Source organism: Rhodnius prolixus, unplaced genomic scaffold (genome assembly GCF_049639745.1).
Source record: "Rhodnius prolixus isolate KJV_2025 unplaced genomic scaffold, Rpr scaffold_7, whole genome shotgun sequence".
Lineage (NCBI taxonomy): Eukaryota > Metazoa > Arthropoda > Insecta > Hemiptera > Reduviidae > Rhodnius > Rhodnius prolixus.
The window spans coordinates 19,794,544-19,810,955 of record NW_027411582.1 but is presented as its reverse complement, the minus strand read 5'-3'; the positions used below and the strand labels follow the sequence as shown (position 1 = coordinate 19,810,955).

At 37.4% G+C, this 16,412-nt stretch overlaps 1 protein-coding gene across 4 annotated transcripts in view; it reads left to right on the top strand.

Annotated features, from left to right (window-relative positions):
• The window catches only part of LOC141447143 (transmembrane protein 47), a 320,333-nt gene that overhangs the window by 70,789 nt on the left and 233,132 nt on the right, over nucleotides 1-16,412 (top strand). Inside the window, exon 1 of one of the 4 annotated variants that reach the window (XM_074114384.1) lies at nucleotides 1,731-1,873. The exons of the other annotated variants lie outside the window; for them this stretch is intronic. The gene's annotated coding sequence lies outside the window, so the exon portion shown is untranslated. Of the gene's footprint in view, nucleotides 1-1,730; nucleotides 1,874-16,412 lie in introns of those variants that run through there. 4 annotated transcript variants of the gene reach the window in all.

Sequence of the window (16,412 nt, the reverse complement as noted above, 5' to 3'; positions counted from 1 at the left end):
GGGTTAATCGCTGGGACAATAATTTATTATTTATTTTTTTTAAGTAATAGGAGTGGTATACTCTTCGTGGGTTTTTTCGACCTAAAACACATTAATGGGCTTCTTCCTTGTCTCCTTTTCAATGTTTAGTTCCTATTAAGGGCACAGCTCCCTTCAAGCTCCAGGTACTGCGATCCTGCGATCCTTTCTCGACCTTACTCCTTTTTTTTTTACCCCATTTGTAAACTTTACTCTGGTAATCACAGGACATTCTCTTTAATTGTACGAACAAAAGAGTGTTTTCTTTAACTTTGACTTCCCTAAACTGCGAATTCTGTACTCTTTCTATCCTGGATTATCTTTCTGCTCCTTTCAAAAAGTCTGTCGCCAATATTTCTTCTTTTTTTTAAGGCTCCGGGTGTCATTTTTAGCCTGAGGCCGATATTTTAAAAATATTCAGCTTGGTTTTTGGCCAATTGTGGTTGTCTTCCTCAAGACAGTACTTAGCCTAGAAATAGACTTTTACTTAACGCCTATTCTTCTTCTAATTACTAGGTTAATGGTCCCATCAGTGTCTACTAAGAGGCCTACATATTTAAAATTCCGAACTAAATTTAGTTGTTTTTTTCTCAGGGTTCAACTTGATCTTCTCAAATTGTAGCAGATAGTTGCCTATTTTCCTAAACCCCTCATTGCTCGCAATCCTCTTAAAAATTTTCTAAGCATGTTTTTAGCGAGTCTTAAGCGATTATGACTTGATGGTCGGCAAACTGTCGGCACTTTACTTTATGTGAATTTCTCTTTTAATAGCGCTTACTTCTCTAGTTCTGGAGGCATTCTTCCTCATAGGCTTTGATAAGAATTGGCGACACTCATTCGGATTGCTCTGCTATCGTTAGCGAGCGATATGAAATCCCTGGTGCTCTAGGTCCAGCGGAGATTTTGGGTAAAACCTACTCTTTTTTTTTTTGCCTACAAGAAATATAAAGGAGCGATCGTGTATAAAGGCGGAGGTTTCTTAACAGGATAGAGCACTGAGTCAGGAAGAGGTGGAAAGGCTGTGATAGTTACGAAATCTTTGGTAAGTTGAATCCCCGAAGAGATCATGTTGCCCAAAAAAATCTTGTAGGTAAAACCCTGGAGCTCATGAAGAGCTGTAAAGGTTACTTCTACTAGACCTGATAGAAAACGGAACAATATACACCTTCTAGTGTATATCACGATCCTCTTCCATCTGCAACTGCCACTTCTACCAATGGAGTCCTCACAGGAATGCTTCCCAGTATTCTGTTATCTTTTAAAATGAATTAAATTCGGATATTTCTAAAAATCTCACTAATTAGAAAACCAAAATTACTGAAGTAATCTCCAATTTTTAGGAAGGGCTTAACATCCATCTACCAATTAGGTATCGTGGACGATTGAAGAAGCACATACTTTACTATAAATAATTTTTTTCTATCAAATAGAAAGTTGCTATATGCGGGATTCGAACTGGGGACCTTCATCACACAAAGCCATGTTCTTGACCACTAGACCACCAACACCTAGTAAGTATTAGTAAATAACAAATATAAATCTAATTAGAGTGAAGAGAGAGTGAGTGAGAAAGAGAGAGAGAAAAACACGGTTCTCTCATTTCAAACTAAATATTTGTTTGCATTGCTAATCTATTATGATAAGAATCCTAATCAGCGTTTGAATGTTGGCTCTTAATAAGGTTATTAATAACTTTTATCAGTGTGTGCTGTACATACCTTTTTATGAACAGTGCTCTTTCAACTCGTTGATGTAGGTGTGGCGTTAGTCATCGCTATGTTTCGCTAATGTTCGGCTAATTTCTTGTCATTACAATTTTTAGGTGTTACTTAGGAGCAGTTTCCTTTTACTACATGTAAGTTCATTATTACTTTAAGTTGCATTTTTGTTAAGTTAAAACTTCAGTTTCATTCTTATATTTTACTATTTCCCATCCATTGAAGATTTTGCAGATTTTTTAATTGTTTTTCGTTTTTATTTTCTGGGAAATTTAGTTTTGAAATCCTTGAACACGATTAAACTGGTTGATAATTGGGCAAAAACGTTAATGGGACTTTTACTTAATGCTGTTAACTTAGTTACTAATTAGTAGGCATGTTTTTTTTTGTAAGTACCGTTTGGAAATTCGACCACTGCGATACTGCGGTCGACATTTAGCGCATGCGCGCTGTGTACCTACATCTATCAAGAAGAAATCAGGCGCTATTAAAATTAGAAACAAAAAAGAATATGACAGTTATAAGGGTTGATCGTCAAAAATTATTAATCCTTAATGACATGAATTACGATTTCCTGTAATTTCGTGAATAAATTATGCATTAGGTATTATGTAGCCGAGCGGTTAGAGGCGATAGCCGCAAAGATAAGATGAATTGTGGCACTGATTCGATTTCCTGGACTATGCCTTGGATTTCATTTAATGGTTAATAAAAGGAATAGACACTAAAGTATTTTGCTAGTTGACTCCATCCACGACATAAAGCTCGCCTGAAAAATAGGCATTACTTTACTTTTTATGTATGTACAAATATAAATAATAAATATATATCAATGAGTACATGGAGTAGATTCCCTGCATAACGTTTTAGGGTAATTTTTTACAAACTTGATTCATAAACATTGCTGCTTGAAAAGAAAATTGTAAGATAAAAATTTGAGAATAATAAGAAGTCGAGTGATTGTGCTCGGTAGATTTTTCTAAAATAGTTCCATTACAATGTCTTGTGTAATGTAATGTGACTACTGTTTGGTAAAAATACTAGCAGTCAAGAAAACCCAACTATACAGCTAGTGGTAAGAGGCAGTCTTGTGAGTGTGTCCAGTAGATGATAAATATTAAATAAAGTTAATAATCTGGTCAATGGAACCGAAAATAGCCGACAAAACCCGAACGCATTCGCCTTGCTGGAGAGAAATGAGAAAGAAAGTCGTAAGAGTGTGCACAGTAGATGATAAATATTAAATAAAGTTAATAATCATGGTTAATGGGCCACGAAAATTGCCGACAAAAACCGATCGAATTCGGCTTGTTAGAGAGAAATGAGAGAAGTCTGATGTTAAATAGCACGGATAAGGCTGGATGGGTTACAGATCCAGTAATTCTTTGAATTCTCCTCTTTTTCCTAGTATTTTGATGTTCTCTAACCCATCGGTCTTTAATGGCATAGGTTTGAACTAAATTTACTGCACTGTAATGAGTTTATCCTTTATATCTCGGGTACGGATAATCGCACACATTTCAAATTTGGTATTTCGTTCAAGTGCCACCAGGGGAAGTAACAATAAATTTTTGGACAAAATAGGTGCACCGAAGTACCTCTTTACTGAATAGATTTTTCAATTTTTTAACTTTTTTTAAAAAACTGCTTTATCGATTTTCTTTTAACTTGTTATAATTATAGCTCTCATATAGTTCTATAACTTTTATAGGAAACATTTTTCTCTAATACTTCGTTTAAGGGCACTTTTGGGGGAGGAGGTGGTGGGTCAGTCCGGTAGAATGCCAGTTCGCTGTAATATATGGACTTACTTCTTATTAAACATTAATTAGGATTAAATGTAAAACAAAACATGGCGAAGTTGAAGGAAATTGGACTAACCGGAAATACCATTTTTCATAAAGTCATGCTTCTAATGTTCCATTTACTGTGTTGCACAAGAGTTACCTCCCGTTAAATATTAATTAAAATTAAATGTGTAACAACAAATATTCCATATTTAAAGAATATCGTTAACAGATAGTTCGTCTTTATTGAACACATTTTTTAAATTTTTACTTTTCCTTATTGTACTAGTGCCCTTGAGACATTTGACGAGTGAAGTGTACAACCATTTTTTCTCCGCAATCTTTTACATTTTTACTTGAGTTTTTTTCATCCTTTTATTTAGATTTTCATACAGTCATATTCGTTTTGAGTTTTTCTTTCTTATGGTGTAAATAGTTTTTGTTAATTAATTCTTTATCTTCTGTAAATACTGTAAATAGTTAAACAATTAATAGTAAAATCGTAGTGCTGAACATTGATGCAGAGAGTAGTGGGGATCATTGGACTCTTGAATGTTATGGTAAGGTGAGCCAATAATTACTACTAGTTAGTTATCTATTGAAGTACAGAGTGGTGGGGGAGCTCCCTTGCCGTTCTGATAACTGCTATACTTTAGTTCCGCCCTGATAGGGCTACAATGAGCGCTCGGAGTAGTGCTGACGCTGCCCTTCAGACAGCTCCTGTCGGATTGGGCGGTGCTCTGATGGATACTTCTGCATACAACACTGTTCTAGAATCTGATACTTCAGAAGTATCAATGAGGCCTCCTTCAGTAAGGAGGAAGAGAGTTTACAAAAAAACTAGCGCGCAAACTATCTCACCAAAGAATAAAATAAAAAAGGGCACACAAGAGAACACAGACTCTGATAGTACCTCATCAATAACCCCAGCTGGGGTGCCTTCCTCATCTGCGAAAACTAATAATAATAACAACAATAACAATAGTAATACACAGAAACCTCCCCCAATTATGATAAATAATATTCAAAACTACGTCGATTTCTGCCACCATTTAACTTCTTTAATTGGAAATGAACATTTCTATTGTAGAGCGAGAATTAACGACCTCTTGCTCTACGCAAATGATAGCGATAGCTACAGAAAAGCAGTGAAATACCTACAGGAACGTCATTTTGATTTTCACTGTTATCAGTTAAATGAAGATAAATGCTACCGGGTTGTAATCAGAGGTTTACATCATTCAACCCCGGTTGGAGAGCTTAAAAAAGAGCTACAAGAAAAGCAATTTCAGGTATTAAGAGTGCACCCAGTCTTGCACCCCAGAACCAAAGCGCCTCTTCCCCTCTTCTTCGTCGACTTGGCCAAAAATAAAAATAGTTCTGATATTTTTAAATTGCAGTATGTGCTATATACAAAAATCAGCGTGGAGGAGCCTCGAAGAAGAACTAATATACCCCAGTGTGTGAGATGTCAGGAATACGGCCATACCCGCACCTATTGCAACCATCCTCATAAATGTGTGCGTTGTGCTGGAGCTCATCCTTCTGCGGAATGTCCAAGACCACTAAACATGCCAGCCACCTGTGCCCAATGTGGAGGGGCGCATCCAGCGAATTATAAAGGCTGTGTCACACATCGCGAGCTTCAAAAGCAAAGAAATATAAAGCAAATTACGGCGGCGCAACAGCTCACTCCTGAAAATAGGGTAATCACGAGGACAGCATCAACTGATGCTAGGCAGTCGCTTCACACACCTTCACATCTACCTCAAATCAGAGCAACTAGAGGGAGTCTCAACCCTGCACTCCCAGCTTCGAACACTCTTGGACTAGTAAAGCCGACTACCAGCTACGCCCAAGTAGCCAGTGCCACAGTCAGACCCAAACCCATTCCCAACACTCCAATCCCAACAAATCCTACACCCCTATTTACTCCCTCAACCTTACCTCCACCTGCTATTGATCTTTCTCATCAACTAGCGTCCTTCTTAAACGATTTTAAATCCCTTATTACCCCCCTTATTTCACTCCTTACTACTTTAGTATCCCGACTTCTCCCAAATCCTAACCCATGAATCCCTTATCTTCAAAGCCTCTCACAGTTCTTCTCTGGAACTCAAACGGACTACTGACACATAAACATGAACTCGAAATATTATTGAATGACAAAAACGTTGACGTAGCACTTATTACAGAAACTCACTTGACCGACAGACATCGTTTTCACATAAACGGTTACACTACTTACAGAACCGACAGTACAGCACTGAGAGCTCAAGGTGGTACCGCTATCCTAGCCTCTAATTCCTTACAGCACCATTTGCACCTATCACAATTCACCGACTCCTATCAATCCATTTCAATATCGCTCCAATTTTTTCCTTTTCCTATCACCATATCAGCAGTTTATTGTTCCCCTTCCGTCCCAATCTATTATCCCCAAATGAGTTCCCTCTTCCAATCTTTCGGTCGCCGATTTATTGCAGGAGGAGACTTCAATGCAAAACATCCCCATTGGGGTAGTAGACTTGTCAATTCCCGTGGCCGTCTCCTTAACAACTTAATCCTTGCCCAAGGATATTCCTTTTTCTCCCCCGACCATCCCACCTATTGGCCTTCAGATCCAAATCGTGCTCCTGATTTAGTTGATTTCTTTGTCGCTTCTGGTGTAGGATCTGTTTTCACAACAGCACAGTCCTTGAACGAACTATCTTCTGATCATTCCCCAGTGCTCCTAACCCTTAATATATCACCTATTCCTAAGCCCTCAAGACCCTCCCTGATTCAAGGTCCCGTCAACTGGTATCATTTCAAAACCATCCTTGATCAATCCCTAAACCTAAATATCCCCCTAAAATCCGCTGAGCAAGTAGAAGATGCAGTACAGTACCTTACAAACAATATCCAACATGCAATCCAGCAAGCCTCCTCTTCTCCAAAAGCACGTCCCCCACTCCCCAGCCAACAACTTCCTACTCACATTCATTCCCTTATTTCAGCCAAACGGCGGGCAAGGAGCCGCTGGCAGCGCACTCGTTACCCGTCCGACAAAAGAATATTCAATCAGTTGACCAACCAGCTACGTGAGCAATTAATATCCTGGCGATCCTCTCAGTACAGCAAATACCTGGAATCCCTTTCCACCGACGACAATTCCCTCTGGTCTGCCACCAGAAAAATCCTAAAATACCACACCATTCCAGCTCCCATTCGCTCAGAAGATGGTTCGTGGGTCAGATGCGACAGAGAGAAATCTAACTTATTCGCCACTTACCTAGAGAAAACCTTCACTCCTCATCCCGAACAACCTGATCCTCTTCATATTCAACATGTCCACCAAAACTTAGACATACCTCATCCTCTGGAACTTCCCCCCAAAGCTTTCCATCCTTCTGAAGTGAAATATCTCATTGACCATACTCCTTTAAAAAAATCCCCAGGACATGATCTTATCACCTCCGAAATAATTCGCCACCTTCCCCGAAAGGCCATAGTTCTCCTAACCATCATCTATAATTCTGTGTTACGGACCACTCACTTCCCCATTCAGTGGAAACATTCCCTTATAACCCTCATTCCCAAACCTCATAAAAATCCTAGCGAAATGTCCTCTCATAGACCCATTAGTCTCCTCCCAGTGTTATCCAAAATCCTTGAAAAGCTCCTACTTAAACGCATAATTCCAATTTTAGAATCCCATAGAATTATCCCTAATCACCAATTTGGTTTCCGATCCCAACACTCCACTATACAACAATGTTTCCGAGTAGTGGACAAAATATCCTCTGCTTTAGAAAAAAAAGATTTCTGTCTAGGTGCCTTCCTGGACGTAGCACAGGCTTTTGACAGGGTGTGGCACCCAGGACTGTTGTACAAGCTGAAGCAGTTCCTTCCCACTCCTTATTACCAAATCCTTCAATCCTATTTGACAAGTCGCTACTTCAAGGTTAGATGTGGCATTGAATTCTCTGATGCTAAGCACATCCAAGCCGGCGTCCCGCAAGGAAGCATCCTTGGCCCAGTCCTATATCTAGTGTACACTGCTGATATCCCCACGCACCCACATACCTTAATTACAACCTACGCAGACGATACCGCAATATTATCCTCAAATCCCAATCCATCTGAAGCCTCCACATATATCCAAGAACACCTTGATCTCATTTCCTCTTGGTGCAAAAAATGGAAAATGAGACTGAACGAAGACAAATGCCAACAGATAACATTCACCTTACGTAGACAAACTTGCCCCCCACTACTCATACGCAACAGAGAAATACCGACCTCCACACAAGTACGCTACCTAGGACTGTATTTAGACAGTCGACTTACATGGAACCCGCACACTAGACTGAAAAGACAAGAACTCAATAGACGATACGGACAACTACGAAGACTGCTAGGGCGGAGATCAACCATGAACGTACATAACAAACTGACTCTATACAAGACACTACTAAGACCCCTCTGGACCTACGGAGCTGAACTGTGGGGCTCTGCGAAACCTTCCAACATTCAAAGAATCCAATCCTTTCAATCTAAAGTCCTTCGGCATATCGTCAACGCTCCTTATTATGTATCCAATTTAACCCTCCACACAGACCTCAATATCCCTTTTGTCAATGACCTAATCCATTCTCGCTTCCTTAATTTCCATAATAGCCTAACCATACATCCTAATCCCACAGCACAAGCCTTATCCACAACAACCCATCCCGACAGTCCTCCACGACGCCTGAAACGACGTTGGCCCCGTGACCTTTTACCTATTTCCTAAACTTCCTTCCAACCCCTAGAGAGTTCCAGCATTGGCTGGCCCCTCTCACCATGCCTTCCCGATTGTGGCGCTGGATCCTCGGGTTCAGCCTACAACCTGTGCCTAACAAATTGATGAACGCATTTACTTGATGTATGTTATATGTATACAGGTTGTAAATAAATAAATATATACAATAAAAAAAAAAAAAAAAAAAAAAAAATCCTTATTGTACTATTTGTAATTGTGCAGATTTTCGGTTTCGACATTCCACTGGAAATAACGTGATTATATCGTTAATTACGTGATTTGCTCTCAGAGTACAGAGTGACCTAACCAGTTTTTCTAAATTTATATAAATAAATTACTATTTAAACTTTCAGTAAAAGTGCATCATTCAGAATTTCTTTGTAATTCAAGGTTGTGTCATTTTTTGTTTCTAATTAATCATATCCGTTGATTACTCGTTAATTTATTATAATGCCTAAGCAAACAGTTAGTGATATAGTGGGGTTTGAGTATATAGCGAACAAGTACTGGTTTTAGACGGCAGTGGAGGTCCCCGAGTAAATAGAATTTGTCCGCCCAAACATTTAGGCGGGGAGTTTTAGTGGAATTGGCGGCGGGGACGCGCTCTCTCTAAAAGCATTAGCCATGATAAAATTGAATGCTGATCTGTTTACATTCCACTAGCTCGGCCATGCCCCTCCCACCCCATTTCTCTTCCTTCCTTCCCTGCCACCCTCCCATCAGTCTAAAACTTGTAACATACACACATTTGTTTTGTAAACATTTCTTTTAGTAACTTGATTCACTATTTTTGTTATTCATTTTATTTACCGCTTCATTTGATCTTATTTTTCTTTGTTCCGCCTTACTTTCTGTTCAATTTTTGTTTTCTTTTTGTTCTTTAAACTTTCTTTTTTCTTTTTTGTTCTTTAAACTTTCTTTTTTCTTTTTTGTTTTCTTTTTTGTTCTTTAAACTTTCTTTTTTCTTTTCTTTTTTGTTCTTTAAACTTTCTTTTTTCTTTTTTGTTCTTTAAAATTTCTTTTTTGGTTTCTTTTTGTTCTTTAAAATTTCTTTTTTCTTTTTTGTTCTTTTATTTTTTTAAAAAAGGAATAAAATTAAAATATAACTCATGAATTTTTTTCTCACAAATATTTCACTAACTTACATCGTAAAAAAAGTGGTATTATACTTTTGATAATAACTTCCGATCGCTATGCTATCTAGTGGTCGTCAGAATAATAAGTTTCACCGCTTTTGTGATTTTAAGTAAACTGACATACAAAATGATTCTCTTAAAAATACTTTTTCGGGTTTAAGATGGAGGGACTTCCAAACGGATATTACTGGTCTGAACTCAATAACAAGAAATGTTTAATGACGTAATGCAAGCCTTTAACTTGTTACAAGAGACTGATTATCATAAGTTATAAATAGTTACACCTGTTAACATGATTTAATTAAGATATTATAGCGGAAATTCAAAAATGATTTAATGCTAAAAAATGCTCTGATCAATATTTACAGCGTAATCTGATGAGTCAGAATATTTGCTCTCTACTCTTTTTCCTGAAGTTCGCATTATCAACATCCTTCCGGACGCTTATCTCTTATTTTCAGTTAAAATAAAATCAAAATAGTTGGTGATTATTGCTGTTATGTGTTACATGTCTGCAATAGTTAAGTATTTGGAATCTAAATTTAGTGAATTAAGTTCTTTTTTCTGATGAAGCAGTACTTAAAGTTTTTTACGCCGTACAGCAGTTTACACTATTACTTTGTAAGTAAGTTTTCAATGTTATATATTAATCGTTTGTAAAGTAGGATTACATGAAATTTTAGGCATCCCTCTTCAATAACTAAAAGAAACATGCTTATAAAATGAACCAACGTTGCGATATTGGGACTAAAATTAAAGTTGAATAAATAGTTTTCTGTAAATCTTTTAAAAAGAAATAAATTATAGTAGCCTAATACAGCGTTTCCCCAACCCGCGGTACGCGAAAAATAATCAATAATGGTGGACTTAAATAATTTAAAAAAAAAATTAAGCATAAAAATACCATATAAACGTTTTTTTCCCTATATTTCATAAAAATTATTTTAACTAATAATATTATACAGTAAAGTTGTTAATATGTACAGTAATGAGGTTAGTCTGTCTCAAGATATACGAGAAAATATTTTTATAATAGCACATTTAACAGGATTAAAATGGTCTTTTATGGAGTATTTTCCAAAACCTGAAAACACAGATGATAATTAGATTTCAAACCTCTTTAAAGAAAAATTAGGAAAAGCTACATCATTATCGATAAAAGATAAAGAAAATTTAATAGAATTATCATGTGACAGAACTTAAATGATAACTATGTAAAGATCTGCTTAAAGAGACTGGGATTGTAATGAGTAAGCTCTATCCAAGCAACATTAAATTTAATTGGTACTTACAGGTAGTTGAATGCCTAAAAGAAATTAATTTAGAAGATTTGGGCACAAATATAATAATCCTAAAGAAGAACTTTGTAAATTAATTAATAATTTTGAAAAGAAAAATATTTACGCAATTTTTAATTTAAAAAAAAGTTTTAAAACTAAGATCTTACACTTTACAAAGGTTATAAAGTGAACATGAACTTGATATCCTTTGTAACAGATAAATTGTATCTCTATTCAAATAAAGATATTAATAATAAAATAACAATCATTTTTACGAAGTGGTACAATTTAGCATGATATACTACTACCAAGTGGTACACGAGCCAAAAAAGGTTTGGGAAACGCTGGCCTAATATAACCTTACTTCTAGAAAATGCAAAAGCAGTTTACAATTTTGTTACTAACTTGCGCAATGAGTAACCATTATAACAGTGAACGAGTGAAGTTACCCCAGTGATAGTAACTCTCCCAAAACACTGAACTTTTTGTCCATTTGTCCACCACTCTTCACTAGAGAGGAGATCACGAGGTCACACTGTCTTTTAAGACGTCTTGTTCGGGTTGTCAGGAAGAGTTTTAGAAGAAAGATTTTTGTGCTAGAGGATTTGCGTATGATTGCAGGTTGAAGTGGAGTTTCCTGTATCGTATTTTGGCGACTTGGTTGATTAAATGTTAGTTCGGTTGAAGATGTAAAAAAAGGAGCGTTCACTATGGCTCGAAGTATTTTAGATTGTAGAGATTGAATTCTTTGGGTTTCAAAATTGAAGTAAAGTAAAGTAATCGCCTATTTTCTTTTCATACTTTAATATAAACAATTTTTGCTAACAAATAAAAAGTAGACATATGCGGGATTCGAACTGGGGATCTCCCAGTTACAAAGCCACGCTCTTGACCAATAGACCAACACTTGCCCCTAGAGGTAGTTTAGTTCTACGGTTTAAGTCTTTTAAGTTGTCGACTATTTAGTTCTGTTCTTTTAATAGAGCTATTAGGTTTCAGAATACTGGAAGAGGAGTAATGCGATGAAGAAGGAAGTTGTTCTTTTGAGACTTACGTTTCATTAGGCATAGATTAGCCACTTCTCGAACCACTCTCTTAATAAGGAGAGATGGATTAACAAAATTAAAAATAAAAATGTACAAACTTTAAAGTTTCTAGCATTTCTGGCGGCTACTAAACTTAAGAATCCATCTTCCATACCTACACAACCCAGTTCTTGTAGAAGGATACCAAATGACTGAGACGCCGATGTTTAAAAATAGTTTAAAGATATTTTATTGATCAGTTAAAAACCTTTTCAGTTTGGTGAAAAGTAAGTTTATTTTTTATTCATGAATTGAAATTTATTGAGTTTTGATTAATAATTTAAATTCTGCTTAAAAATTGACTGTCCCCAATCCGCATTATCTATAGAAATTTTAAAAGCTATCAATTGATGGACTTTCCACTCTTAATTCAATTATTCATTCGCAACGAGGTTGAAATAATTGTTTTAAATAAATATAACTCCAAATATAAAATAATATTTTAATAATTCTGATTTACTTTTTAATTTTTACCCATTTTGAATTCTATAATTCAGCCCAACTGACTGGTAAGATAGCCTTTTTATCTAAAACATATTGCCTATCTTTTTAATCAGAGCTCTGCAAACCCGTGTGCCACGTGCCAATGATAAGTGTGCCGCCAAAGATGAAGGATAATAGCCACTCATTGGCCCGTATTATTGAATCAATAATGTAGAACAAAATCATACTAATAATGCTAGTAATAACCATGTCGGCTCTTAAATTTGCTTTTCCCGTTAATGGGACAGTGTTCTCTCGTTAGAGACACAGTTCGGAGTGTCCCGATAGTGTACTGAAAGACTACAGTTATTAAAGCGTTTTGGAGAGTGACTAACATAGAAACAAGCAAATCTTCATTTTTGTGGACAAGGGAAGAATAAAAGTATGTATAAAAGAGATATAGTTTATTATAGATGTTTAAAAAAAATATGATTACTTTACTTTTGCCACGATAGCCTAGAGGTTAGAGGCGAGACTTGCAAAGCTAGTTATGTCTTATGGTACTTGGTTCGATTCCCGGTCCAGACGCCTTGGATTTTATTTATTGTTTAATATGAGAACTTTGTAGAAAAAGCTTTTTTCAGTGCCCTGCCAGTTTCCGAACAGAGTTCTTTCGTTACAGGCAACACTTTCTATCACCGCACGGTGAGCTGTAGGAAGCTCCTATAAAAAAAAAAAAAATTCTTAAGGGCCAGCAGCTGGATTCGAACCCGGGATCTTCGCGTGGAAATCTAATATAGCTAACCGCACAGCTAATCGTAATTTCTTAAATTAGTCTATTGGTGAATCATTAGGCCTTAAATTTTGATGTTAATTTCATTCATAAACTCGAAACACCAATCAGTTGACGCCATTTCAATTATTTCAGCCAATCAGTTATGTACGAGGGGGTACCCAAAAATAACCGGAATTGCGTTGCCACGCATGGAGCTTATGTAGTACGCATTTCTGCCGCTAGACGTGTATAGCGCAATTCCTTGCCAGTTCAGTCCTGCCTGTGTTGTCTGCCTGGCTTGTTCTGTTCATCTGCAGTGATTGTTTTTACCAGCGCTGTTTTGTTCTTTTTTCGTTTTTTATGATGGCAAGTTTAAGTGAACAACGTGCAGCTCTGAAATTTTGTTTTCTACTCGGCAAAAATGCTGCTGAAAGTGTTTTAATGTTGAAAACAGCTTACAAAGATGACGCTATGGGAAAAACTCAAGTATACGAGTGGTTTACTCGGTTTAAAAATGGCGACATGTCGATTGATGACAAACCTCGTTCTGGACGTCCATCAACTGCCCGAATCGACGAAAATGTTGAAAAAATTCGAGAGCTGGTGTTCACAGACCGTCGACAGACAATTGATCAACTGTCAGAGAGTAGTGGGTTATCTTGGAGCTCGGTTCAGCGAATTTTAACGGAAGATTTGGGGATGAAAAGGGTTGCTGCCAAGTTTGTTCCTCGAGTTCTGACTGACAATCAAAAAGAACATCGAGTTGAAACATGTCGTGCTTTGAAACAACAGCTTGAAACTGATCCAGACTTTCTGTCAAAGGTCATTACTGGTGATGAGTCATGGTGCTATGGTTATGACCCAGAAACAAAGCAACAGTCGAGCCAATGGAAGACGTCATCTTCACCCCGACCAAAAAAATGTCGTCAAGTCAAGTCAAACATCAAAACAATGCTGATTTGCTTTTTTGATGCCAAAGGCGTAGTCCATTCAGAGTTTGTCCCCCCAGGTCAGACCGTCAATCAAACCTTGTATTTGGAAGTTTTGAAAAGATTGCGCAATAGTGTTCGCCAAAAAAGACCCGATTTGTGGCAAACAGGAGACTGGTTCTTCCACCACGACAATGCACCTGCACACACAGCCATCTCTGTTACACAGTTTTTGGCTAAAAATGGCATGGTTCCGCTGCCCCACGCACCTTACTCGCCTGACCTGGCTCCGTGCGACTTTTTCTTATTTCCACGCATGAAAAAGGGCATGAAAGGTCACCGATTTGACAACATTGAAGAGGTCAAGAAAAAAACGAAGAAGGAGCTGTCAGCCATTTCTAAAGATGACAACAAAAAATGTTTCGAACAGTGGAAGCACCGGTGGGACAAATGTATTAGTTGTAATGGAGAGTATTTTGAAGGGGATAAGGTTGTTCTGTAAAAAATTTGTAAATAAATAGCTTTTAAAAAATAATTCCGTTTTTTTTTGGGTACCCCCTCGTATTACAAGATAATTCATGGCCCTGTATGCCATTAATCAGTTGACAATAAGGATAGGTTATAATACCATGGATATACGTACATATTCTGTATTTTAATATAGAATAGGGTAGGATGTTACCAATTTTACAAGTTCCTGTCCGCGGCCAGCTTCAGTGGAGACGGGGTGGATCGAAAAGGGAACTAAACTTGAATAAATAAATATAATAATGTTATTAGAAATTAACGATGAAATGTGTTGAGCGCCACGCTGTTAATTTTGTTACCGTAGCAACAGCGAACCTACGGATAAAATAGTAGACAAAGAAAATGAAAAATTAAATAAACCAAAAGATGTATGTATTGTACCAAAATATATAAGTCAAGGAGAATAATGCAGGTATTAAATAGCAAATGTACTAAATAGCTTTTCTATAACAATAAAAAGTAATTGAATAATCAAAAAAATATCTATAAATAGTCCAAACAGTATCTGGGTGAAATCACTCTCTCACCAAATAACCCTGGATGGCTTCTCTCTTCGGGCCCAGTTCTTCCAGATCCTTTTGTCTAAGTAAAAAATCCAGAGTTGCTTCCACGTGCTACCTATGTATTTCTTCACCTGAAGGTTGAAACAGAATTTCCGGCAACGCCGATCGCAAGGCAGATGTGCACTCGATGCTTGCTTCAAAAACTAAAACTCGGTTGATCTTCGTCTCTCGTTGTTATTATCCGATTTTCTGTTTTTTTTTTTTTTTTATATAATTTCATATGGTCTATAGTAGAATTTTGGACAGTTGAAATATACATGTGTTTTCTACTAACATATTGAAAACCTTGTGCTTTAGACTATTCTTTTCGAATTAATTGGCGTACATTTGCTAATTAAATATTTAATAAACTATTATAGAATTTTCCTAAAAATCTAATGTAGCCGATTTTTATCGGTAACATTTTCCCCCCTTGCTACCGGAGTGAAACGTCGGGGATCTGATGTTAGACGGTATGTGATTACGGAGATGGGTGAGGTTTAAGTTGATCTACGTGCCAGCAACCTAAAGATCTGCTCTCTAAATCTTCCAGATCTGCAATAACATTCGATACCATTCTTTTTATCCTACACTGCTGAAACTTTGGTGCCAGTTTGCCTGCGATGTATTTACTTGCATCTGATTGCGCGTGGCTCTTTTTCCATACGATATCACCGGCGTGGAATCTAGAGGGACGTCTTCTTAGGTTGTAATTCCTCGCTGCCTTCTCATAAGCTCTTGCCAAACGATCCTTTACTTCTTCGAAGAGAAGAGGCATCTTGGCTAGTTGTTCCATTCGCCCCTCCCTGCTTACTTCCGGAGTAGTGTCATTGAAGTCCAGCTGTGCATATTCAGTACCCGACCTCTTTAACTCTCGACCGAAGTTGAGATAGGCCGGCGTAAAACCAGTGGCCTCGTGCACCGCGGTCTGCAAAGCAAAGCTAAGCTTAGGAAGCTCTCGATCCCAGGTTCGGTGGTTATCTTTCACGTATGATGCCATCATCGTCTTAATGACTCGGTTTGCTCTTTCGGTAGGGTTGGCCTGTGGGTGGTACGCTGCAGTGAACCATATCTTCGCTCCATAATTTTCCATCAACTTTTTGAACTCGGAGCTGATAAACTGCGCACCATTATCGCAGATCACCCTCTGAGGAGCTCCAAACCTCAAGATAACATTTTCCTCTATAAGTCTGGTGATTGTTTTAGTATTTGCCTGTCTTAATGGTAGTAGTAGGCTGTACTTAGTGAAATAATCTACTACCACTAACAGGTATCTGTTTTGTTTGGAGGATAATGGTAAGGGTCCCATCAAGTCTGTTGAGATAATTTGCCAGGGCTCACTGACTACTTTCGATTTCCCCATCAATCCGGCAGGTTGCCGTTGTAAAGGTTTATTCTGGAGGCA